Source organism: Mirounga angustirostris, unplaced genomic scaffold (genome assembly GCF_029215605.1).
Source record: "Mirounga angustirostris isolate CCGP_5_RB_7025 unplaced genomic scaffold, mMirAng1.0.hap1 SCAF_6, whole genome shotgun sequence".
Classification (NCBI taxonomy): domain Eukaryota; kingdom Metazoa; phylum Chordata; class Mammalia; order Carnivora; family Phocidae; genus Mirounga; species Mirounga angustirostris.
Window position 1 is genome coordinate 21,344,770 of NW_026991714.1, and position 25,238 is coordinate 21,370,007.

The 25,238-nt window shown below is 38.5% G+C and overlaps 1 long non-coding RNA gene across 1 annotated transcript in view; it reads left to right on the plus strand.

Annotated features, from left to right (window-relative positions):
• Positions 1–6,877: 6,877 nt before the first annotated feature.
• The window catches only part of LOC123845959 (uncharacterized), an 85,942-nt gene continuing 67,581 nt past the window's right edge, over positions 6,878–25,238 (plus strand). Inside the window, exons 1-4 of the long non-coding RNA XR_006791144.3 lie at positions 6,878–7,103; positions 22,201–22,302; positions 23,004–23,171; positions 23,312–23,384. This is a non-coding gene — a long non-coding RNA (uncharacterized LOC123845959). The remainder of the gene's footprint in view (positions 7,104–22,200; positions 22,303–23,003; positions 23,172–23,311; positions 23,385–25,238) is intronic.

The following is a 25,238-nucleotide window of genomic DNA, read 5'->3' on the forward strand; positions in this document are numbered from 1 at the left end:
CCCCAATTTAGCCCTAAGTCATGTAGGCACTGAGGTGCAACTATTTTAAGAATAGACATGCACACTGAATTTCTTCTCACAGAACCTCTTGTGAACTAAGCTCTGATACCTCATTTTTAGATCTCATTTAAACTGGTTTAACACTAGTGAGTAAAAGTGCTGACCTAGCTTTGTACAAGTATTCTCGCTGTGTATTCCCTAGGACAGTGCTTTATACCAGATTTTTACACCAACAAAACTGTTTCCATTTGGGTGCCCACAGAAACAGATTCTGAGACAGTTTCTTAATGACAAAATAATTTATTTGAGAAATGTATGAAGCACCAGTAAGGAAGTAGAGAAGTGAGACAGGGAAGGGAAGACAGCCAATATAAGGTACATTCTCAAGTCAGTTAACTATTAATAGTCTGCACTTAATTCCAGAGGGAAATCTGGGAAATGGTGTAGAATATACACCCCAGAGATCTCTCACCTCAGGGATGAGGAATATTTATATCTGTATTGGTCAGCTTGGGCTGACATAACAAAATACCATAGATTGGGTGGTTTAAACAATAGGAATTTATTTCTTACGGTTCTGAAGGCTGAGAAGTCCAAGATTAAAGTGCAGGATGATTCAGTTCCCCAGTAAGGACCTTCTTCCTGCCTTGCAGATGGCTACCTTCTCCCTGTCTGAGGACAAAGAGATAGAGAAGGGGGAGGGAAGGAGGGAGGGAGGGAGAGAGAGAGAGAGAGAGAGAGATAGTAAGCAAGCTCTCTGGTATCTCTTATAAAGTCACTAATCCCATCACGAGGGCTCCTCCCTCATGAGATTGTCTAAACCTAATTACTTTCCAAAGGCCCCATCTCCAAATATCACATTGGTGTTTAAGGATTCAACATATGAATGGGAGGGTATAATTCAGGCATAATAATATCCCCAACCCTCTCTTTCTATCTCTATACCTATCTCTCTTTATCACCTCTACTATCTATATTCTCCCCCGCCCCCATTCCTTTCTCTAGGGAGCTGTGTATCATTGGAGGAGGGCTGCTCCAGAGGTTAATTCCAGGAACTTCCGTCTTACTATTCACTCAGGCAGAATGGGCTCTCATTAGATTCAGAGAAAAGCCCTCAGACAATGAGATTCAGACGGGCAGGTGAAAGTTGGCCCATAGACACTGCAGAAACCAGCCTAAGTTGTTACCCTTGAGGGACTTACTCTGCATTTACTATAGTAACTGTTTGGTTTCTGGGATGCCATTCCTATGTTACCCACTCAAAGTATGAAACTTAGAGTTTTGTATTTTAAGATACAAATAAATGTAAAATGTGCATTTGTTTCATAACATATTGAGAATTAATTATAAAAATAAAATTACATTAAAAATTACTTAACCTTTTCCTCCAACATGAAAAACATTTAAAAGAAAAAGAATGTCTTAGCCTGGTTTCCCTTGAAAGTAGAGACTAAGACAAGTCTGGCATGTAAGTAGTTTATTAAATTGCAGGAGCCAGAGGGATGTGAAATCAGGAAGGAAACCCAAAATAAAGATAAGTTATCAAGTTGGTTATTGGTAAGGATTGACTAGTGATTGATCTTGCTGGGGTTTTCTGAGGAACCTATGAAATACTTTTCAAAACTGTCCAGGTGGGACTGAGAGATGGAAGCCTTTATCCATCATCTTCTGTTCTTCCATGGTCAGTGGTAGCCCCATAGGCATTAGCTGTGTTCTCCCCAAGGTGGTGCACGCCTGAGTCATGATCGAGTGCAGAAAAGCCCTGGGGCAGGACAAAGGGGCAAGAAGAACAGGCTAGGGTGGGGTGCTGTCAGGTTACTTTTGAGGAAGTTGGTAGAAGCCGGAAGAGAACTGGTTGCAGTAGTTGTGGCTGAAGTGAGTTTGTGAGTGTGTGTATGTGGGAGGGGTGGCTAAGAAGATGTGTAATGGTGCACACAAAGTACCCATATAGTGATGCTTCAGGAACATGGGACTAGGAGTTGGGGATGTGAGAAGGGGCATGCCCTACAGTATTGTATGGGGTTATTGATATATTATCCCTTTAACAAGATCCAGCACTCCTTTGCTGAATTCAGATGCTTTCATACTGTTCTTTCTATCAAAAACAAATAAAAAAAAAAGTGATTCAAAATGCATTCTTTATTTCACCTCAGAAACACCTATTAATTTTGTATTGTTATATAAATTTAATTTGTTAGTCCCTCAAAGTTATTTATTAGAGTTGTAATAATTATGACCATTGAGGTCTGTTAATAAAGACTCAAAATATAAAAATCCTTTCTTTCAAAATATAAAAACTCTTTAATATTATGAAAACATATATGTATATGTTACATAAAACAAACAGAAAAATGTAATTATTTATAAGGAGTCTTCAGTTTGATTCTGTTCTCATCATGACCCACATATCTCACTGTTTGTTGGTGGTAGAGTCCTGCTTTTGCATCATCCACGGGAGAGGATGGAGATAGTCTAACTCTAGCTCTGCTGGCAGCTACGGCTCCCTCCAGTCAGAGACTCCGAGTGACCTGGGAGAACATTTATTAGAGCAAGTATTGAATGTGTGTGTTATAAAGTAATCAACACCACATCAGCTGCTGCTGCCCAGCTCAGTAGTCTGTGAAATGGGCAAGCACAATATTGGACCCAGAGGAAATGGAAGGAGAACCACTGATAAAAGAATGCCTTTTTTTTTTTGTTTAAATTACAGAAAGACATAAAATGAACATAAATAAACGTTTAAGTATTTGATTTAAACATTTGGTTTTGGGGCACCTGGGTGGCTCAGATGGTTAAGCGTCTGCCTTCGGCTCAGGTCATGATCCCAGGGTCCTGGGATCGAGTCCCACATCGGGCTCCTGACTCAGTGGGGAGTCTGCTTCTCCCTCTCCCTCTGCCTCTCCCACTGCTCATGCTCTCTCTCTCTCTCTCTCTGTATCTCTGTGTCTCAAATGAATAAATAAAATCTTTAAAAAAAAATAAACATTTGGTTTTGTTGGTTTAAATACATTGTGTTTCATTATGTCAAGCACAAAAGTCTTTTTATTTTTTATTTTAAGATTTTATTTATTTATTTATTTGAGAGAGAGAGAATGAGTGAGAGAGAATGCACATGAGAGAGGGGAGGGTCAGAGGGAGAAGCAGACTCCCCACTGAGCAAGGAGCCTGATGCGGGACTCGATCCTGGGACTCCAGGATCATGACCTGAGCCGAAGGCAGTCGCTTAACCAACTGAGCTACCCAGGCGTCCCCAGAAGTCTTTTTAAATCAAAATTCTGGAAATCTTTTCAGCTTGTGTGATTTGAAGGAAGTTACTGGTACTGTTTTTTAGTCATTCTTGATAATTATTACCATTGAGTTCTAATGAAGAGAATTAGAAACTATTCCCCTACTTGAGACTGCTTCAGATCAGCAGGTATGTAGGAATTCCTCATCCATAAACTAGGTATTATAATTGTGTCTTTAGTTTAATGTACATAATGAGATTAGAGCAGTATCTGGAACTTAGAAAGCTCTCAGCAAGGGCGTCTGGGTGGCTCAGTCATTAAGCGTCTGCCTTCGGCTCAGGTCGTGGTCCCGGGGTCCTGGGATTGAGCCCCACGTTGGGCTCCTTGCTCAGCAGGAAGCCTGTTTCTCCCTCTCCCGCTCCCCCTGCTTGTGTTCCCTCTCTTGCTCTCTGTCAAAAAATAAATAAAATCTTAAAAAAAAAAGAAAGGTCTCAGCAAATGTTAGTTATTAATCTTACTGTGTTTGTGTACTACAACCTGGACTCTTGGATACTTATCTAAATCTTGGTAGTAAAAACATCCAAACATTGCAAGCAGATAACAAGCTAAATAAAGATGTCATTAGCAACACAATAACTATCTTTAAACCCCAAGCTTTAAAATCAGGGATATTGTATAATTTAAAAAAAACAGGGGCACCAAGGTGGCTCAGTGAGTTAAGCATCTGCCTTCAGCTCAGGTCATGATCCCAGGGTCCTGGGATTCTGGGTGACTCAGTGAGTTAAGCATCTGCCTTCAGATCAGGTCATGATCCCAGGGTCCTGGGACTGAGCCCCGCATCGGGCTCTGTGCTCAGTGGGGAGTCTGCCTCTCCCTCTCTCTCTGCCCCTCCTTCTGCTCATGCTCTCTCACTCTCTCTCTCTCTCATATAAATAAGTAAATAATCTTTAAAAAAATAAAAAACTAATAATATGGAAATTCTAGGAAATATCCTCAATAATCCCTCAGATATTTTCTAAAATGAAACATATCAGGTGCAAATTCCTTCATTTATTCAGCAGATCTTTAGTGAGTTCCTAAAATTTGCCAATGTATTAGGTGTAAAAGATTCATCAGTGATTAAGACAGAGTCTCTGACCTCTCCCGTGTATGATGCAAAAGCAGGACTCTACCACCAACAGACAATGAAAAAGTGCCAAATTTTAAGGATAAGAGTATGCCAGTCAAGCAAAATGATGGGAGGAGGGCGGGATAGGAAGCATTTCAAAAAGAAAGACCAGCAAATACAAAGGTGTAGAAGTAAGAAAAGGTTTGGTGTGTTCAAGCAATAGGAAGACCATATACTTGGACTATCATGACTAAAGGTGAAAATTGTATGGATGGAGGTTGAAGAGGAGGACAAACCCATGGTTAGGAATTTGGCTTTATTCTGAGAGAAATGGGATGCCATGGAAGGATTTTAAGCAAGGGATAATACAACCTAACTTATGTTTAAAAACATCTGGCTATTTTATGAAGCATGGGTAGTTGGTATTGTCAGAAGTAAGATGAAAAGAAAAGCAACTCAGTGACTCTGGAAGTACTCCCAGGGAGAGATGGTGGTGTCCTGGAATATGGTGGTCATACAAATGGAAAGCAGTGAACTGATTTGAGATGTATTTTGGAGCTGGAACCAACAGGGAATGGGGAGAGAAAAAATTCATTGATTCTGCCTTGAATGACTCAGTGGACTGTGCTTTTGTCTCCTGAAATGGGAAAGAGTTGGGGGGAAAAGCTATGTTTTTGTCTTGTGAGATGCCTATTACACATTCAAGGAGTTTTCAAGTAGGCAATGGTGAGGCCTGGATTTAGATCAAGGTATACAGTTGGAAGTTGTTACCCTGGGTGGTATTTAGAAGTGTGGGATTAAATGTGACCATCAAAGGATGCTGCTGAAGACATAATTATAATAAAAAAAGTGAGCAAGGACTTGGCAATAAAAGTTTTTGGTGACTTAAAAGATTGGAAAGTTTGAAGAGTGAATTAAAAATAAGGACGCAGATACACATGACTCATTCGAGGAGTTTTACTGTGGAAAGAAGGAGAAAATGAAAGTATTTCCTGGATTCAGGGGAGTATATGGTCAAGGGAGTTTTTGTTTTTTTTTAAGATGGGGGATAGAAAAAATATTTGCATACTGATGGGAATGATCTAGCAGAACTAGTGGATGTATAGCTGTGCATGAACTGAGTTGCAAAAATCCTTGAGAAGGTGAGAGGTTTGGAGCAAAATCACATGTGGAAACAATTGGTTTTGATAGACATAAAGACATTCTTGAAACTGAAAACAGAGGAAACGTGTAGAGTTGATGGTGACACCATGATAGAATTCTGATCGAGTAATTTCTATTTTTTTAATGATTTTGAGGAAAGACCCTTATCTGAGAGGGTTAGAGAAGAGGTTTCCAAGAAAGTTAGGTCATTTTAGAAAGTGGAAAAATGAAGTTACTTGGGAAGGGTTATAAAGTTGCTGGAAACTGGTGACCAATCATTTTAGATTTGTTTTCGTGAAGTTGAGATGAAAACAATAAGCCAATGTGTGATATTTGCTAGCAATATGTAGCCACTGTGTGGCAGGCAGACAAAAGGAAGACAACAAAAAAGAGTTGTTTCAGTTAAATACAATGAAGCTATGACGAGGAAGTTGAGGGAGTTTCCAAGAGCATGAATATAGTCATGGACCCCGGGACCTAGCCTGAATGAGAAGGAAAATGAAGACCGAAAAGGGGTGAAAAAATAATGAGACCATAATGGAGATCACAGTGATGTAAAAGAGTGAATGAAGTGGATGCTCTAGAGGGAGTGAGCTGGAAGAGAAGGATCTGAGTGGGATATTTCCAATGGAGATTTTGGTGGTGATGCATTTATAGACAAATGCAAGGTCTTGGTTGTAACAGTAGGAATGGATGGCTAAGGGAAGAGAAGTGAATGAAAGTGAAATCAAAGACGTAGTAAGTAAACCAGAGTTTTTGATGAGTCATTCAAATGGCTGCTGAAATTCCAAGGAATGATGAATGGTGTAGGGTGGAAGGAATGTAGGTAGTCAAGTAAAAATATCATCAATAAATGAGAGGTCCTTTATAAGTAGAATCATAAAGGAGAGAAACAAGAAGGTGGATGGCAGAGCAAGATGGCATAGCTTCAAAGGAATTGTGGGTTTTGAAAGCTTTCAGAGAGATAGATGGGTTAGAAGCAACAATATGGATCAAAAAGGACACCTTTCAGGTGTTTAGGCTTCTTTCTTGTCCCTGAGACAGCTGCAGAAAACAATTTCATATTAGCACCGGGAAAAGGGCATAGATGAAGAAAGCACATATCTAGTAGCTGGTTATAGACTTTTTTTTTTTTAGATTCCATTGTAGAGGGCAAAATATCTCCTTAGAAAACAGTGGGAGATAACTGTTATTTTGTGTCTGAATTCTGAATGACTGTAGACAGCCTGTACTGGCATTCTTGTACAAGAAATTGGCCACAACACATACTTGTATGGGAAAAGAACAGCACAGGTCAGGGAAAAAAATGGACAATAAGAGAAAGAAGTAAAGAGAGGTAAGAGGCTAGGGGCTTCATTAATTCTTAGTGAGGGAATTTAATATTAGAATCTTATTGTTTATTTATAGTTTTTAATGTCATTATGCTAACACATATACAATAACCTTTTAAATTTCGATTTCCTAATGTTGGGTTTTGTTATTCTCAACCACTTTTTACTTTTCTTCTCTCTACGATCCCAAGACAAATAATATCTTTCGATACTGTTAAATATAGATATCTGGACTGAATTGAACTTACATGACAATTGCAGTCAAGATTCTGGAACTCAGAATGGGCAAACCAGGTAAGCCGTGCCAATTTTAGAATGTTGTTTTAATAAGGCTTATTCCTGTCTGGGTCGGCTGCATTTTACATATGCAATCACTAGGCTGTGAGTATGAAGAGTTATTGCCATGACAACCAGGACTGACTGACTTGTCTTTCAGAAATGGTAACAATTCAGCATATTTGTAGATGAAACCCCTGGTTCTCAATGACTTTCTAGAAGGTCATACAGTTTCCACAATGGTTCTCAGTCATGTGGAAAGACCCCTCATAAGGAAAAATGTGAGTTAAGTTCTAGTCATGCCTCTCCATGAGCCAAATGTGGGACCTCAGGCAAGTCTACTGGGGCCTCAGTTTCTTCATCCATTTAATAGGAAGCTGTAGGCTAGATTATATAGTCTTTAAGGTTGATTATGGTTCTAAATTTCTCTCATTCCATAGATTTACATATTATGAGCATGTGGAGCAAGATAATGTATCTACTCACTCTGTAATCATGTCATCACTTCTAAACATTCTGTGAACTCTTCTTTTTTTTGTCTTACCTTCAGAACTGACAACCTTCTCTCCTGATTTTGATTAAAAAATAATAACTCAAAACTCTTGGGGGTTAAAAATAATTCACGAATAAAGACAATTCTAAACATTTTTTGAGTGATTGCAGCTTTGTTGGGCTGCAAGGATATTTTTTCTCAAAGTAATGGACTTGAATGTTTCAAGTCATTTGATACACATGTTTTTGTAAACATCAGAGCATGTACTTCAACCAGCAGTTGATTTTGATTATTGTTCACAATAGAAATATGAACTAACTCTCTTTTGTGAATTTATTCTTTGTTCTTCCTGGTTGTGTGTAGTGGCTGGCAATCCATTTTAACTATCATTTATATAATAATATGATATTATATAACTGCTATCTAACTCCTGATTTTTATGTAACATAAAGCAATATTTCATAATAAACAGTTTTATCTGTTTGTGTTCAAGTGCCCTATCTCTTCATTATTTGCAAAACTAGCTATGATAGTATGGTTTGATAGTCAGATGTCCTCTTTATTCTAAAACATGGATTGACCCAAGTTTAGATGTTTTCTCGCTCAAAGGACTCTGAGAGAACTTTTCCATAACACTTAGTCATTGACCTTTTCTGGATCCCTCCTCCCCTGGCTTCTAATTAGGCCCTATGGGTAACCAGAATTATCCTTTCCTTGGAGTGAGGGCACATAGTACCAACTTTTTGGTTGCTTGCTATGGAGACCCAGGTATGAACTTGCTTCTTTTGGTCTATATTTCTGTTGTGCCTTTGGTAGGTGACATTGACTCAGGTTTGTCTTCTGACGTTGGTCCTTCTTATCTTTTCACTCTTTCATCTTTATTTCCTATTCTTCTCTCTCTATTCCCTGCTATTTCCTTAACCTAATACCTTTTATCAGGTCTTCCAATATTTCCTTTCCCATTCCCTTATATATTCCTAGACTGTGATCTGAGTTTATATGCTTGTCTTTATTCTCATTTTACTTACAAGCTCACACCTTCATAACCACGGCAGGCTTCGTGGGCATGAGACCTCTGCAGTTACATGGACCCCACACTGAGAAGGCCTCATGCTTGGTTTAATGCTCTGCTGTTGCCAACTTGAAGTTTTTAATAAGCTTTGAACAAGGACCTCTGCCTGTTCTTTTTTGCAATGGGCCCCACAAATTATATAGCTGTTCCTGATTGTAGCTATTTTTTTCCCTTTCTAGTTGGGTAAGTGGTTTTGTTTTAGTTCATCTCTTTTTCATTCCTCATCATATTTTTTTATTTATGGCCTTCCTGTGGTACATCATTTTGACTGCTATTTTAATATAGCCATATTTAGCTCTGTTTGTTTTTCACATCCGTCAGGAACATTTAGCATTATATAAAAATAGTATATGGTCAACTTTTGATTGACCACTCTGACTAAAGGAGAAGGGAATAAGGGAATCAATGAAGATTACAATTCATATAGGGAGTAATCATTTTGGAGAACATTGTGTGGTTTTTTACCTTTGGGAGAATTACCTTTTAATTCGTGTTTGCTCAGGTTAATTGGTTTGCACTCCCTGAATACACAATAATTGGTGGTTGGGGAGCCTGCTGAGTGGCATAGACTAGCTAACCTGAGGTTAAATATCTCTGCTAATAAAGGAGATTGATTGTTCTCATATTTTTCTGTTTTTAGACATACGACAAATGAATTATTTTTTGGTTTTCACAAGTTTACTTGAGGGGGTTAGTAGGATATAAAGGCTTTTCTAATAATATTCCAACACCTTTTTTGGTTTTCACAAACCAAATGGCCTATTCTTGTCTTTTTACCTGGTGGCAGAATGAGTCACCTTACTCTGTGATACTGTCTGCCCAGAAGCACTAAAATAGTAATGAAGTCTGATGTGGCCTCAGGTTGACCTAGCTGCCCAGGTGTTAGTTATCTTGGTTTGCTTGTTTTTTTTTTTTTTTTTTTAACATATCTTCTCCTATCCCTTATTAAGTGTCAGTCACTGTTCTAACCACTTTAAAAATCCAAGCTCAATTAATCCTAGGAATTAGGTACTATTAGTTACCCCCATTCTTTGTTTGGAGAAACAGAGGCATAAATAAGTTATATAACTTTCCCAAAGACACAGTCACTAGGTGCTAACACGAGGATTTGAACCCAGGCAGTCTGTCTCAGGTCTGAGTGGCATCCTGCTGTTCTAATGCATGATCTGTTTAATTTTATCCATTCAGACCCTTAGAGAGTTGGAACCCTAGGTGACTGATGAAATAAAATCTTATCATAGTAAAGGACTTCCTAAAAGTCTCTGTTTCTTTAACTTATCTTCAGTTGGCAATTTATAATAACAAGTAAAGGAATGTGTAAAAAAACCCACGCAGACCTAGATATTAAAAGTGCATATGACTCTAAAGCAGATATATATGAGATGTGATTCTGGATCCTACTGAGATGAATTCCTGACAATATATTCCTGGGAACTAACATTAAAGAGATGCTTCACTAACTGTCACAATCTCTTTTGGAAACTTGTGATCACAGCTGGTGTCATTGCTGACATCTTTTATCTGTTGCCATACTTTTTCTTTTGGCTAGACATTACAGAGTGCGGAGTTAGATGGCCAATCAATGTGCTGCATCAGAATCAATAGATCTCAGTAAGCATTCCATTAGGCCCAGGAGCCTTTCCATTTCTCAGTCCTGTCTAGGTTTTGCACATTCTTTCATGAAGAAAGAGAGTTTGGGGATTATTTTCTCTACCTGTAGCTTCTCATGGACAAATGCATTCCCTATTATTGTAGAAATCTAGTCAATAAAGCTGTCAGAATTTTAAAAAATATCGACAGTAGAGCCAAGTTCAGTGTACTTAACCTCTGTAGTTAAGTTCTGGGTGTGAAATATAAGAGAGGGAAATGATATTTATAGGAAAGTGCCCTGAAGTTTAAAAATAAGTTTAAAATGTTTTATGGTAGAAAAGAATCCTGACTTGAAGTTGAAGAGTTTGGATTTTGGCTTGGTTTGGTCACTAAGAATCCTGGACAGTTAATGAAATCCCTGCAAAATGAAAGGACTTAATCTGATAATTTTTAGTGTCCATAACAGCCCCCAATACTAAATTTTTTTACTTCAAAGAGTTTTATCCCCACAAGTCCATGTCAGTCCTACATGGATAGGTACCTACAGAATTTATGGGATCCAAATGAGAAGTGGCATATGGCTATGGTTATTAAGATCTCTATCCTTTCTTTTTATGGCACCTAAGTATCTCTTCTTGTTACTTGCCCTCTCTCACAGTCTACCCCTCTCCTTGCTGATAGCAAGTCAGAACCCATATAACAGCTTTGCCTCTACTTTAGAGCTTCAGGAAATTTTCTCTGATCTCTTTCTTCAGGCAGATAGGGCTAGTGTGGTTTCTTTACCTTCTACACATCTTAATTTCTCTCTTAGAATCCTAGAGATTATGCCCACCTCAAATAACACTTTCATATATGAGTTCGGTTAAGGCTAGCAACTGTAACAGGTGAATGTCAAGCCTCAAGTGACTTTACACAAATTGGGTATTCTTGACCAACTGGTGGCTTTCTTTCAAGCAGCTTCCTTTTAGTGTGTTGCTCTACCATCTTCTATACAAACCTTTCAGGGTCAACACATTACCCTGCAACAAGACAATGGAAGGGGAAAAACATGGAGTGTCATTAATGGAAACTTTTGATGGACCTAACCAGGAAATAATATTTGTCCATATTCCATTGGCTACATCCAGAGTGTCTGGGAAATGTGGTCTATCTAGTTCTCTGTCTAGGAAGAAGAGGAAACTGGTTTGATGAACAGCTGGTCCAGTAGTTCTCAAATTTTTGAAGGCATCAGAATCACCTGGAAGAAGTGTTAAAACTAAGACTGCTGAGTTCTGGTTCAGTTGGTATGGAATGGGCCCAAGACTGCATTTCTAGTAAGTTCCCAGGAGATGCTGATGCTGCTGATTCAGGGACAATGCTTTGGAGACCACTCAGCTTATGTGTGTTTGCTATACTTCTTAACACGTAACATATGGACTATATTTCTTGAGGACTTCTAATCTTTACTGGAGAGAGAGAAGGGTCATCGATGGAGGAGCAGGAAACCTGGCTTGTAAGGAAGTGGGGGCTCCAGAGTATAGATGACTTGAGTTCTGTTTTGGTTTTTTTTTTTAAAGATTTTATTTATTTATTTGAGAGAGAGAGAATGAGAGACAGAGAGCATGAGAGGGAGGAGGGTCAGAGGGAGAAGCAGACTCCCTGCCGAGCAGGGAGCCCGATGCGGGACTCAATCCCAGGACTCCAGGATCATGACCTGAGCCGAAGGCAGTCACTTAACCAACTGAGCCACCCAGACGCCCCTTGAGTTCTGGTTTTGACTCTTCTTAGCTGTGTGACCCTTGGCAAGTAACTTCATCTCTCTGAACCTTAGTTTCCTGTAACTAAGATGGGAATAGCATAATATCAGTCCCTCTTAAAACACTATTGAAATCAGTTGAGATAATTACGGGGTAACACAATTATCTTAAAAGTGGACATCTGCATTCCTCTTTGGATAAGAACCATCTTTTGAAAGGAAAATATCTTGACAATTTACTTGGGGGTGGCATTGCAAGTTCTGAAAGAGGAAAAAAAGGAAGTAAAACTACTCTGAAAGAGAAATGCGTGGGAGGTTGGGAGAAGCGAACGCCCACGGAGGAGAGAGGGAATGAAGTAGAAAGGGCAGCAGTTTGCCAAATCACCTTTTAGAACAGGGATAGTTCCTGTTCAGTTTTCAGTTGTTTGTGTTTCTGGATACAAAGCTTCTCTGTCTCCCTGAACTTTCAGTAAAATTGTGGTTGTTTTGTTGGTGAAAATCAGTGAAGAGAAAATGATTCTGTGTCTGGCTCAGTTCAGAGCAGAGACAAGAAGATGCCTAGGATATAGGAACAAGGTGTGAAAGTGGAGAACACAAAGAAGTAGGAGCTCCAAGCTGGAATTTATCACAGAAACCTAAGCCACTGAAAATGTGGTAAAGGCTCAATCTATGAAATTTCATGAGATTAACAATCTCAGACATTTGTGTGGGAAGGGCCAGACATGAATGTTGCAAATATATGATTAATTATTCTTAGACATATCAGAAGACATTTAAAATGATCACATTTATAGTGGTATTGCTTAAATTTTCAAATACCTTTTTTTATTCATTCCTATATTATTGGCATTATTATGCTCTTCATTATACTTCCATTGGGCTTTTAATTTTTATTTTAAGTTTAGGTGTAGATGCATCTTCTAAAAGCTACAAAATTACCCAACAGAACAGATTGAATTTCAAGGTGAGGGAGTTTTTCTAATAATAATTTATGGCCCAAGTATAATGTGATGAAATAAGGTATTGTGTATATAGGTACCAACCTGAGACTATGTTTGCCAAGTGTTGGATCAAAAATGGGGAAAAACATTTCTAGCTTCAGTTAGAAATCCGCTTAGAATGCATCAATTATTATTTCTAAAGAATGGTGCATCGTATATACTCAGATATTTTTCAGCAAAATGGTTTAATTGGGAGCGATTCCATCTCATGTAAGATTTTGCATTTCCTTCTGAAATTAGAAGAATAGCCTCTCCCTTAATAGCTAAGAAAATTATAACACCTATCATGGAATAATTTACAAAAGAGTGTACATTTTGCATTTTCACCTTTGAGAGCTATTTTTCCCCAAGCCTCTCCTTTTTGGAGTATTTGCAAATCTCTCCAAATGACAAGCGCTTCCATCTTTCTGTTGGGCTGTTCCTGGGGTAGTGATTAGCGGTATCTTCACTGAATATTTAACTTCCTCAAAATTGCTTATCTGTGCCGTGGATTAGTGAAAGATCTGGGTGAGCTGTCACTACTTTACATAATTAAGTTTTTCTTGCCAAAAAAAGAAAGTAACAAAATATAGAGTGAAAGAAGCCTAAGGTTGGGCTTTTAAAACATTTTCCCTTTATGTTACTTCCCCATTTAAAATAACCCAAAACAAAAGCAAAATAGTTTGAGGAGGAATTTTATGCAGATCAGTGAGGTTGACAGCTCACATTTTCTTGCAAACCCTTAAGAATTTTCCTCCGCAGACCCCTCCGCAGTCAGTGATAAATCGTAAATGCCATAAAGAAAACAATTTCCCATTGTTCAAAACTGAGTGGTTTGGTGTGTGGGTGAGGAGAAGGATAGGGTAGAGGGAAGTTCCATTGTAGGGAAGTTAAAGTCAGACGGAGATAACAACTCAAATGTACAGAAATGATAATTCAAGCTTCTCTTATCACTTTAAATTAGTACAAAATCATAGCACAGAATTAGGACTTAATCTCATTTTTACTCTGCAGAAAATAGGCCCCAGAATTAGAATGACATATTCTCCGAATGCTTAGATAGGATGTCCAGTCACTAAGAATGTGTGGATGAACACCAACTTTGCTTGCCTAGCTGCTCAGAATCTCTATTTCCCTCTCATTTCAGTGGGCTAGTATACCCAATGGGATCCCCTCCCCTGGATCTACTGAGCTTGCTGATGTCTGGGGGTGTCTTTCCCTGGTTACTGTAATAGGGAAAATTGCATTTGCTTATCTATCACAAATGAAAATCACCTAGGGAATAGAGTATTTTCAATTCTGCTACCATTATTTCAGAAGCAATCAAATGCAGAGGAATGAAAGTCAAACAGAGAAAAATGCTGATAGATTGGGCAATCTGCATGTCTCTGGGACCATCATTATTTCAGTGTTCAAGAGGAAAATGCACATTTGAAAGATGGTAAATCCCATCATATGCAATCAATCATTCACCTCCTATAGCAAAAATAATTGTAGAGGAGGTAGTAGTTCAGAATTTAACTATGTAGCCATCCCTGCTTCTTTGTTTGTTTGGTTGTTTCAAGAGATACTAAATCTTCTTTAACATTATGTGGATATTCCTGCCCCATTAAAACACAGCTCATAGATGATTTTCAAATATTGGTATTCAATACCAATCACCTGCGAATGATGAGGTCAAAGTAAATATTGCAGCCACCAAGAGCAAGATACTTGACATTGCCTTTCTTCTAGGACATTTTGTCTTTTTATTCCAGATGTTATAAATAGGTTATCTGTCTGCATTTTGTGCATTTTTTTCTACCTTTATAATCTGAAAGTGATTTTATTAATACAGTAAATCTTGGTTGATACTTTAGGAAGATGCTTTTTCTGGGTAAACTAAAAGCCTGACATGGCTCTTCCTGATGTTCTTAAATATTTTATTAGCAATGTCTCTCCTCCACCCCCTTCCTATTCATAGTCTCCTTCAGTTTAATGATATAAAGCAGGTGGTAGGGTTGTCAAAACTAGGTTTCCATTAGAAACAATCTCTGAGAATGCAGTGTGTTTTCTTCCTTACTGTTCTCATTATTAGGTGTCCCAGGCTCAAAAGGCTTATATGGCAGTTTGGAGAAATATACATCCTGCTTGAAACCAATGTTCTGAGAGTTTTCAAGCCATGAAAATCAGATATCAGAGTTTTTACATTTTTTTTTTAACCTTTCAGAATGTGGATTCTGGGTTTCTCTTTTTCTTCCTAATTCTGACAAAAGCCCAATCTCTAACCCGATCTCCCTCTCTTCCCCTTCTGGTACTGGATGGAGCAGCATTAGTGAGGACAGAGTCTTGTCGTGATGTTGAGACAAATTTATCCGTCAGTCTTGATGTTTGGAGAAAAGCTGTTTAGTCACTGACAACATTTTAAATTATTGATGGGTCAGAAATTGTGTCCTTCTTAACTTTCTTTGTAACCCTTTATCCCAAATAAATTGAAGCTGGATATTCAAATTATTATTTAGTAGAGGAAACTAAAAATAGCTTTTCCTCCTTTTAGTTTTTTTTGGAAGAGAGAAATAAAGAGAAAAAGGAGAAAGAAAGGTGGGAGGGTATAATGGGGATATGATACTTCAGGATCCCCTGCCTTGGAATGGGACAGCCAGAGAGTTAACATGAGTGAGGAGAGGGTTTCACTGCTTTATTTAAGCTGACTTTAAAGGTTCCATTCCCCTTCTTTCAAACCTTTTATTGAATATAATCACATACAGAAAAAGGCACATATCATAAGGACATAGCTGGAGGAATTTTCACAAATTATCACACCATGTAATCAACACCCGGTACAAAAAACAGACTTAACAGTACCAGAAGCCCATCTCGCATATCCTTCCTGTTCTTACCCCTCACTCTCAAGGGTGACTACCATCCTAACTTCTAATAGCACAGATTTGCTTTGCTTGCTCTTTGTTTTTTAATATAAATGGAATAATACTTACGTACTCTTTTGTTTGGCTTCTTTTACTCAATATTGTGTCTGCAAGATTCATCTACATAGCTCCATGTAGCTTTAGATCGCTCATTTTTCTGCTACTTTTTAACTCTCTTAACTTGATATTATACTTGTGAATAGCCATTTTCTTAGAGACTTGAGTGTGGTTAATTAAGAGCACAGAATCTGAAACTAGGATGTCTGTGTTGAAAACTCAGCTCTTCTATTCGTTAGACATATATATCACCTTAGGTAAGTTACTCAAGCGTTCGTTGCCTTAATGTCCTTATCTGTAAAATGGGGGTAATGATACTATCTTCCTTATGGGATGATTCTTTAATGAGGTAGATATTAACTTGCATTAATACATATAAAGTGTTGGGGTGCCTGGGTGGCTCAGTTGGTTAAGCAACTGCCTTCAGCTCAGGTCATGATCCCGGGATCCTGGGATTGAGCCCCACAATAGGCTCCCTGCTCCTCAGGGAGCCTGCTTCTCCCTCTCCCTCTGCCTGCCACTCCCCCTGCTTGCGCGTGCTGTCTCTCTGTCAACTAAATAAATAAAATCTTTAAAGAAAATACATATAAAGTGTTTATCAGAGTGCCTGGCAAATGGACAGCATTATGGAAGTGTAAGCTTATTCTCCAATTCACACTTCATTTTCCTCCTTCTGCCATTGCTTCAATCTCTGAGCACAGAGAATGAGGAAATAATGTACACTAACTCACCAAGAGAAGGAAAGATGTGCCTTTGACAGAAATAAAAGAAGTTCTTGATATCATTTGCCCTTTGCTCCCACTCCATTAATTTTAGACTTAAGTACTTACATTTAATTTTCAGTGATTTACTGTTTAATTAAAAACCCTACTCACTAGAAATCAAATAATAACATTTAGTATATAGTGATGAAAATTTAATTTGCTACAAAAACTTAGTTTCTTGGGACGCCTGGGTGGCTCAGTCGGTTAAGCTTCTGCCTTCGGCTCAGGTCATGATCCCAAGGTCCTGGGATCAAGTCCCACATCAGGCTCCCTGCGTGGCGGGAAGCCTGCTTCTTCCTCTCCCACTCCCACTTGCTTGTGCTCCTGCTCTCGTTATCTCTGTCTCTGTCAAATAAATAAATATAATCTTTAAAAAAAAAAAAAAACTTAGTTTCTTATCAAATGATACAGAGAAGTATTAGCTCTAAGAAACTTCATGATTTTATGCTTTAATTCACTTTCCTGGCCCATTCTTTACAGTTAGTATGGATATCATAGTACTGCCTTTGCAGTATTTATGGTTTGAAGTACTTTATGGGAGGGTTGAGGTGGGGAAAAGGTGGTACCACAACCTGAATGATTAGAAGTGATGGAAAATTTTTCCAGCTTCCCTTCACTTTTCACCCTACTTAACCTTCCCCTGACCTTCTGTTCCCACTTCCTTATGCTCAGGTCCAGGATGAGCTGGGAACAATGGTGCAATATCATTTGGTATAAAAAAAAATGCATTAATAAATGCTAAATTATTGATTTCTCCTCCTTTTTTTCTCTCTCTTGGTATTTCCCCAGCTAGCATTAGACTCAGGAAAGAGAGTCTCATGGACTTGAAAAGTGTTTATGGAAACTGTAATGCTTTTTATAAGAAAGACTTTAGAATGTGTATAGATATTTTTATTATTTAAATTGGACATTAAATTTCCTCAGTATATTGCTTGTGTTTTGTTATTCCTAGCAACTTGGGTCTATAAAAAACTATGTTCTAAATGCCATCAGGTATTGTTTTCCTGAGAAAGTAGTTCAAGAAAGTTCAGACAAAAATTACACTGTTATTGCCTATTGCCTTAATCTAAAAAATTATTTGTATTTCCCATTTCATTGAACATAATGTATGAAACCAGAATTTCTAGAAGACATAGGACACAGATACTATAAAGTCTTAAGGGTAACTATCTATGGAGAAAATCTTGACTAGTTTCTAACATCTGAAATTATAAACAATGTTTCAATATTACAGTGTATCTTGAAATACAAATCACTGAACATTTTGGTCAAAGTAAATAAATAACCTCCTTAGTCTCATGAGCTCCTCCTTATGTCATGAGATAGTAAGTATGCCTGTGGAAACATGTGATGCCAGTAAACTCAGTTTTGAGTAGGTTTATCTTTATCAAACAAGTTTTAAATATTTAAATGAGTCAAGTTTCATAGAAATCAACCCAAGGGGAGAAAAGAAAAAAAAAAGAAAATGCAAACTCACCATGTAATGTAATTGTACAGAATTCCCATGATCCTAGGGTCCCCTTTAGTATTTCAAGATGAAATTTGATTAGTGATATATTTTTTTAAGATTTTATTTATTTATTTGACAGAGAAAGACACAGCCAGAGAGGGAACACAAGCAGGGGAAGTGGGAGAGGGAGAAGCAGACTTCCCGCGGAGCAGGGAGCCCGATGCGGGGCTCGATCCCAGAACCCTGGGATCATGACCTGAGCCAAAGGCAGACGCTTAATGACTGAGCCACCCAGGCGCCTCTTGATTAGTGATATTAAAAGCATGTTTTAGCATCATATATTTTTGTTTTCGCTTCACATACATCATCATCCATTGTTTTCAAAGTTTCTTCTTAGCTAATGTTTATGTACATGTGTTTGGGTGGAAAAAGCAATATATGGCTTTTCCACATTAGTGAATTAACCCTAACGGAACATCACTGGAATTATTTCAAAGGAGTTAGGGTAGGGTGACCCTGGTTTGCCTAGGATGGTCCAATCTTGGCACTGAAAGTCCCATGTTCTGGGAAACTCCTCAGACTGGGCAAACTGGGATAGTTGGTCACTCTAAGAAGATCTTACCTTCAAACATCTCTACCACTAGCCTGTCACAGAGTCTGAAATGGATCCTGAGTACTGTGTTTTCAGGAGTCCCATGTTAAAATGTGAACATACCAAGATACACACATGAATATTGGTTTTCATCACTTTATACTGGGTGTATGTTTATCAGCCATGTGGTTTCCGTTTTAGACAGCAGAGAGTTGAGCCAGACAGAAGAGTAATTATTCATAGTGAGGAGAAAAGGCAAAGAACAATCATTTGCTAAGAACCTACTATGTGCTAAGGAGTTTGATGGGCTCTTAATAGAAATAGTTCAGAAACAAGCCACTGAGCCTCTGGAGAGGGTGTGATACTGGGTTGGAGAGTGGGAAAGATGAAGAGTGAATCCTCTAGAGGAGGAAAGTCATTACTTGCCTGAGTGAGGATACACCTGGGGTCAAACATAGATCTGCTCGTGGGCGCTGCATCTTTCTGACACCGTAACTGTGACCCAGCATTTTAATTTCCAACATGAGTTTTCTCATCACTAGAACTGGGCTATGACACTTTCCTCATCAGATTTTGTGTTTTGTGGAAATTAAATGAAATAATGTGTGTAAAATACTTAGGATAGTGCCTAGCTAAAAAGCAGAATATAAAAAGAAGCTGTTACTTCTGTTGCTGTTATTCTATTTGCTCCTGGGACATGCTGCTCAGAAAACTGGCCTCTGAGTTGGTGATATTCACTATCATTTTCAAGAGCCTATCATTCCTTTGTCTCTGACATGTAGGCTATTTGATGCCTTTGCTGGAAACTGCAGGGCTTACTGTTGCATCTCTGCATATGGGTATACAAATAGGAAAACAAAAACAAAAACACTGCAAAAAGCAATTGGATTTGTTTATAAAGTCATAATCACAGGAGCATTGTTTTTCTTCTATGCTCCATTCTGGGTCCTGTTCCATTAAGGTTCTCTCAGGCATCAATTCATTGCCTCCAATTTTTACCGGTTTTAAGTTACACTGAAAGTGCTATATAAATGCAAAATAATAAAAAAGGAGAACAATTTTGGGCATTTCCATATCTATGCTATCAAAAAGGACTGCAAAAAGTCTTCATTTTCCTCCACGTAGCTCTGCCTGAACGTTATTTATGGTAGTAGTGAAATAGTCAACATGGAGTAAGAATTCATCCAGCTAAGACATCTCAGTTATTCATAGGTGAACCGATGGCCTAAACCAACATTACATTTCACTAGCAACATTCCAGTGATACAGTCACATAAAATTGAATTGTAATGAAATGTAACTTTCCATGTATTCATGAATTTCAAAGGGAAAAAGATAGCATTGCCTCCAATGGGTGTCAATTCGAAGTATGGTTTCCTATTTTTTTATTTAAGTATCTACTAAAGATAGCACAATATCTGTGGCAATAGGAGAACTTCCTTAATCCACTTCATTCCCCAAATAAGTATACATGTGAACACTTGAAACTGATGTTTAAAGTCTTGACATGAATATAAAGAGCAGAAAATCACACATTGTCAAATATGTAAGGTATAGCAAAAAGTAGCTAGTATTATCCCCTCATGTTACAAGTGAGAAATTTGCTTTGAGATTGCATACACAGGTGAGTCACATCTCGGTCTTTTAATTTCAATTCTCTTTCCATTACATCATTTTTTGTTTTGTTTTGTTTTTAAGAAAAATCTCAGCAAATTGTATTGGAATAGGGTTCTAAGGAGAGGGGGGAGAGAGAGGAGTGCCTTCCAAATTGCCAAAAAGTTCCAATTATTTTATTTTATTATTATTATTTGTAGTTTTGATGATTTAAAAATGCTGGCAAAATATAGATATAATCAATATTATCAGGAAGACCATATAAGAGGTTTAGCAAAGTAGCTTTGGAATAGAATCCAAAGTGCCTAACAATTACTTTCTCTTGAATCCTGGTAAAACTTCTAAGGAAATGATATATTACTAATTATTTACCTGGTAACCTATGGGGATACTGAGTTTTTTTTTTTTTTGTTTGTTTGTTTGTTTGTTTTTGTAGAAAATAAGGCAGTAAAAGCAATGGTTAATTAAGCCTTATTTATTTCTGGTTCCTCACCCTATTTAGTTGAGAGTTTCTCAAAGTGAGGTCTCTAGACCACCGGCATCAAATCAGTGCAGTGCTTGTTAAAAATGTAGGTTCCTGGGCTGTCCTTCAAACTTAATGGACTAGAGTCTCTGAGGGATGGGGCTTGAGAATCAGCCTGTTAGTAACTTCCCCAGATGATTCTGAAGTACAGCAATGCTTAAGAACCATATCTAAGTGTTACTCTTTTATGTTTGATTAATGGTTTGATGAAGTAAAAGATGGTCTTATGCATTACTCAGGTCTAGTGGTATTTGAAGAGGTGGCTGTACTAAGTGTTCTTTGCAGGGGATTTTTGGTTCTATTGTTAATATGGAATAAATATTTCATGTTATGTGGCAGCATCTGAAAAGCCTACCAAGAAATTTCTTGGAACACAAAGGTTGAGTCTCTAAAGTGTGGCACTATTGAGGTAGTTCTTTTGCAAAAACCACCGGGATTTGAATAATGGACATGATGTCTGCTCGAATTCTGTAGAATCAATAGGCTTACTTCAGAGATGGAAAAATGATGCCATTGAGCAGGAATTGGCAAATTTATTTTGTAAAAGCCCAGATAAATATTTTAGGCTTTATGGGCTATACTACCTCTGTTGCAACTATTCAACTCCTCTTTTGTCTTGTGAACACAGCCATAGATTTACAGAAATGAATGAACATGGCTGTGTTCCAATAAAACTTCATTTACAAAAGTTTTATTCACTGTCTGTATTTGGCCTGCTCCCTGTCGGAGAACATTTAATGTGTAATTCAATCAATATTTAAAGCCAAAAAAAGAACAATAGCACAAATATATTTTTTTTCAGATTTTATTTATTTATTTGAGGGAGAGAGAGCATGAGTGAGAGAGAGCACGCACGAGCATTCACGAGCAGGGGGAGAGGCAGAGGGAGAGGGAGAAGCAGGCTCCCCGCTGAGCCAGGAGCCCGATGTGGGACTCTATCCCAGGACCCTGGGATCATGACCTGAGCTGAAGGCAGGCGCTTCACCAACTGAGCCACCCAGGCACCCAACAATAGCACAAATATTAAACAAATTTTGATAATCTGTATTTGTATGAGAATATTGATAAAAATAGGTAAAGTAAAAAATATGGATATGGTGTTTCTTTTGTTTTCTGGCCTTATTTGTGATCCACTGGCCTTTTCAGGAGTAATAAAACAGTGCGGTGGCTTCTAAATATAGCCACAAATTGCCCTGTCATCAAGAGGTCAAGTCTGCTTCCACAACTCTTTAAATTGGACCTGTGATTTGCTCTGTCCCACAGAATGCTGCAGAAGTGATAGTGTTCCAGTTCTAACTCTAGGCCTTGAGAAATCTTGAAGCTTCCATTCTTGTTCTAGGAATTATGATGGAGAATGAAAATCCATGTGGAAAGGGGGCCCCAGTTGTCTCTGCCACCTCAGTTGAGGCTCATACCTGTGAGTGAACCCAGATAGGAATAGGTAAGCCCACCTAGATTACCAAGTCACAGAATGCTGAGTTAAATCATGGTTTTTGTTTTAAACTACTACCTTTTAGTATGTTTTATTATGCAGCAGCAGATAACAGATACAAATAGGAACAAGGTCATGAGCAGAGTGTGAAGCGGGGGAGGATGTGTTTAAAATTTAAGGAGAAGTATGAAATGCAGAAGGTATACCTATGTGTCCTAGGGAAATATAATAGGGCTGCTGGAGAGTACTAGAAATTCATTTGAGGAGAATGAACTCAAAGTAGTTTACAGTAAGGTCTATCAGAATGGTTATGTGTTTTTTGCAGTAATAGTCCAGCAGTGCAGGTGCAGGCGATAAGTGGAGTGTGTGTGTGTGGGTGTTTTAGCAGATGAGCATGATGAAAAGAGAGAGAGGAAAGTGAGATATGGGTTTCTGCAAGGGAGGGATTCTAATAATGAACTGGGTACAGAGGAAAGTGAGGATAGAGTGACTGTGAAGCACCTTGGATTGTTGGACCCTTTGGAGTGGGAACAAAGAACTGTTGGAAGACTCCTAGAAGGAATGAGCTGGAAAGAGAGCAGCTGGTTGCCAGAGAGTGCTATAGTTGAAATTAAAACTATGGAGGGTGGGGGATGTTAGTTTTGCCAGGAGCCAATTTGGTCCAACTGAACCACCTTACCCAGATTGCCTTCCAGTGTGTTTGTATTTAGGGAGGGTGGAAGCAGAGCAGCGGCCCTTTTATTTTTTGGTCAAGAATGGAGTGGGTGCTTTTGTTGCTGCCTGTTTGCTGGCTTATCTCATTGCTGTGGGGCAGTGTCCAGAAACTGCCAACACAGCACCCCTGGATCCTCCTTCAGCTTCTCCAGCCCCTGGGTCAGGTATGTGTTTCACTCCCTCATGAAGGGCGTCAGTGTCTCCAGCAGAATGCCCAATGTAAGTTTGGAGGAGATGAGAGTCTGACACAGCTTCTGGTCTGTCCTTATGGGTTCTAATTTGTTTTTCTCCATTTTATATTCAGCTTCCTTTTTAACTGCCTGCCCTGTGGACTTCAGGTTCTAGCATTGGACATGAAGATAACAGCCTAACTGAAGGTCAGTACCCAGCTCCCAATTCTGTTTGACTTATCAAATTTTCAGTGGTTCTGCTTCTCTGGTTGAGGTAGAGGGGGTACAGTTTGTTTTTGGTATTGATAAGCTCTAGGGTATGAACATGTGAGTGCATGTCCTTGGAAAAGAGAGATCCAGGAACTGAAATAATCTTTGTGGATATTGAACTCAAGAATTAGGATAAAAATATTGGAAAGAATGATATGGAGCCCAGAAGCCAAAATCCCCAAGGACTGAGCAGGCCTCAAGGAGAGATCCTGTCTATAACCGCTAAAAGGAGGTAGAACAGGTAGTACCATCTGATGGCATAAACCCTCAAGGTGAGGGCTGAGTGAGCAGTTGTCAGTGGTGTAGACTGCACACAAACTTAGACTGGTACGGTGTATATGGAAGAGGAAGCATGTGGCTAAGTCTTGCAGAGAGTCCCTTTCCTCTCTCAGTGGACCCAGCACTTTTCTGGCCGGATTGTATGGAGACCGTAATTGTTAGTCTGGTGACCGGAGGGGAATTTAGAATTAACTCCTAGGGTAAGGTGAATCTAGACAATAGAGGGTGAAGGAGGAGGAGTATCAGGTACAGCCCTGAGACCAGCTGAATCCAATGACTGGTGGATGCAGGCATATTGCTTCAAGGGGGGTGGGGGAATATTTACAGATTATCTATCCCAGCCTCTGAGCTCCCTGGAAGGTTAGTCAAGCCCTCTGTGCTATCCTGTTTCCCTGTTCCTTACAGGTGCTGATCCTGAGAGCCCTCCCCAGTAAACCTTCTGCATGCACATCTGTTTCTTAGAAACCAACTAGTTATCCTCTTGTTGAAATATTGCGTTGTCTTTGCTTTGGGGATCCCATGTTCTCTTAAGTCTTGCCCTGACTCACTAGCTTCTCAGAGTAATTTTTAGTTTTTTCCCTGATCTCTCGGACTTGTAAACATTAGATCTTTTCTTTTTCCCTACGCTTATTTGAAGTGATCTCATCCTGACTCATGGTTTTCAGTAAAAAAAAAAAAAAAAAAAAAAAAAAAAAAAAAAAATATATATATATATATATATATATATATATATATATATATATATATATATATAAAAGGGACTGAAAAAGCTTGGATTGCTATGTCAAGGCTAGGAGCCTACTTAGGAGGTTAACCGTCATGAATTTAAAATGAGATCAGTTGGCAAGGCTATGTATTTTTTTTCCCCCAGCCATAGTCAGTTGTTTGATCATACATAGGCATTCATTTACTTATTCATTCATTCAGTAAATACTTGTCTAGTTTCTTCTTTGTGTCAGGCATTGATCTAGGAGGAGACAGCGAGACCAAATTAGGCCAAAACCCTTGGTCTTGTGGAATTTATTTTCTGGTAGACAAGATCCATTACTCAAAGGCCCTCAATGGCTAGTGGGGGTTACACTAAAATTCTTTGAGCCTTAGTTTCTTAAACTGTTGATTGGAGAGAATTGCTGTTTTGCAGGTGTGCTGGGAAGATTAAATGAGATATAAAGTGCTTAGAATCCTACATATGGTAGTTCAAGTCAAAGTTCTTTTTAAGCAATATCTTAGCTCTGACCCTGTTACAGCTTCAGAAAGATTTAGTTGCCTCTTACAACTCTGAATTGGGATTTCAAATGTCCTTTAACCCATGATATTTATTTCACAGCAATAATAAAGATGAGTTCATTCTATCAATAAATATTTAATGAGTCCTTTGTGCTGGGCACACAGGAACATAGTGCGATTTTTCATGCTCTCTCTTGTGGCAGGTGGACTGACTAGTAAATATGCTTTCTACCTTACAGCATGTTAAAAGAGCAGCATTCTGGACATCTGATGATTCTTTTTCCT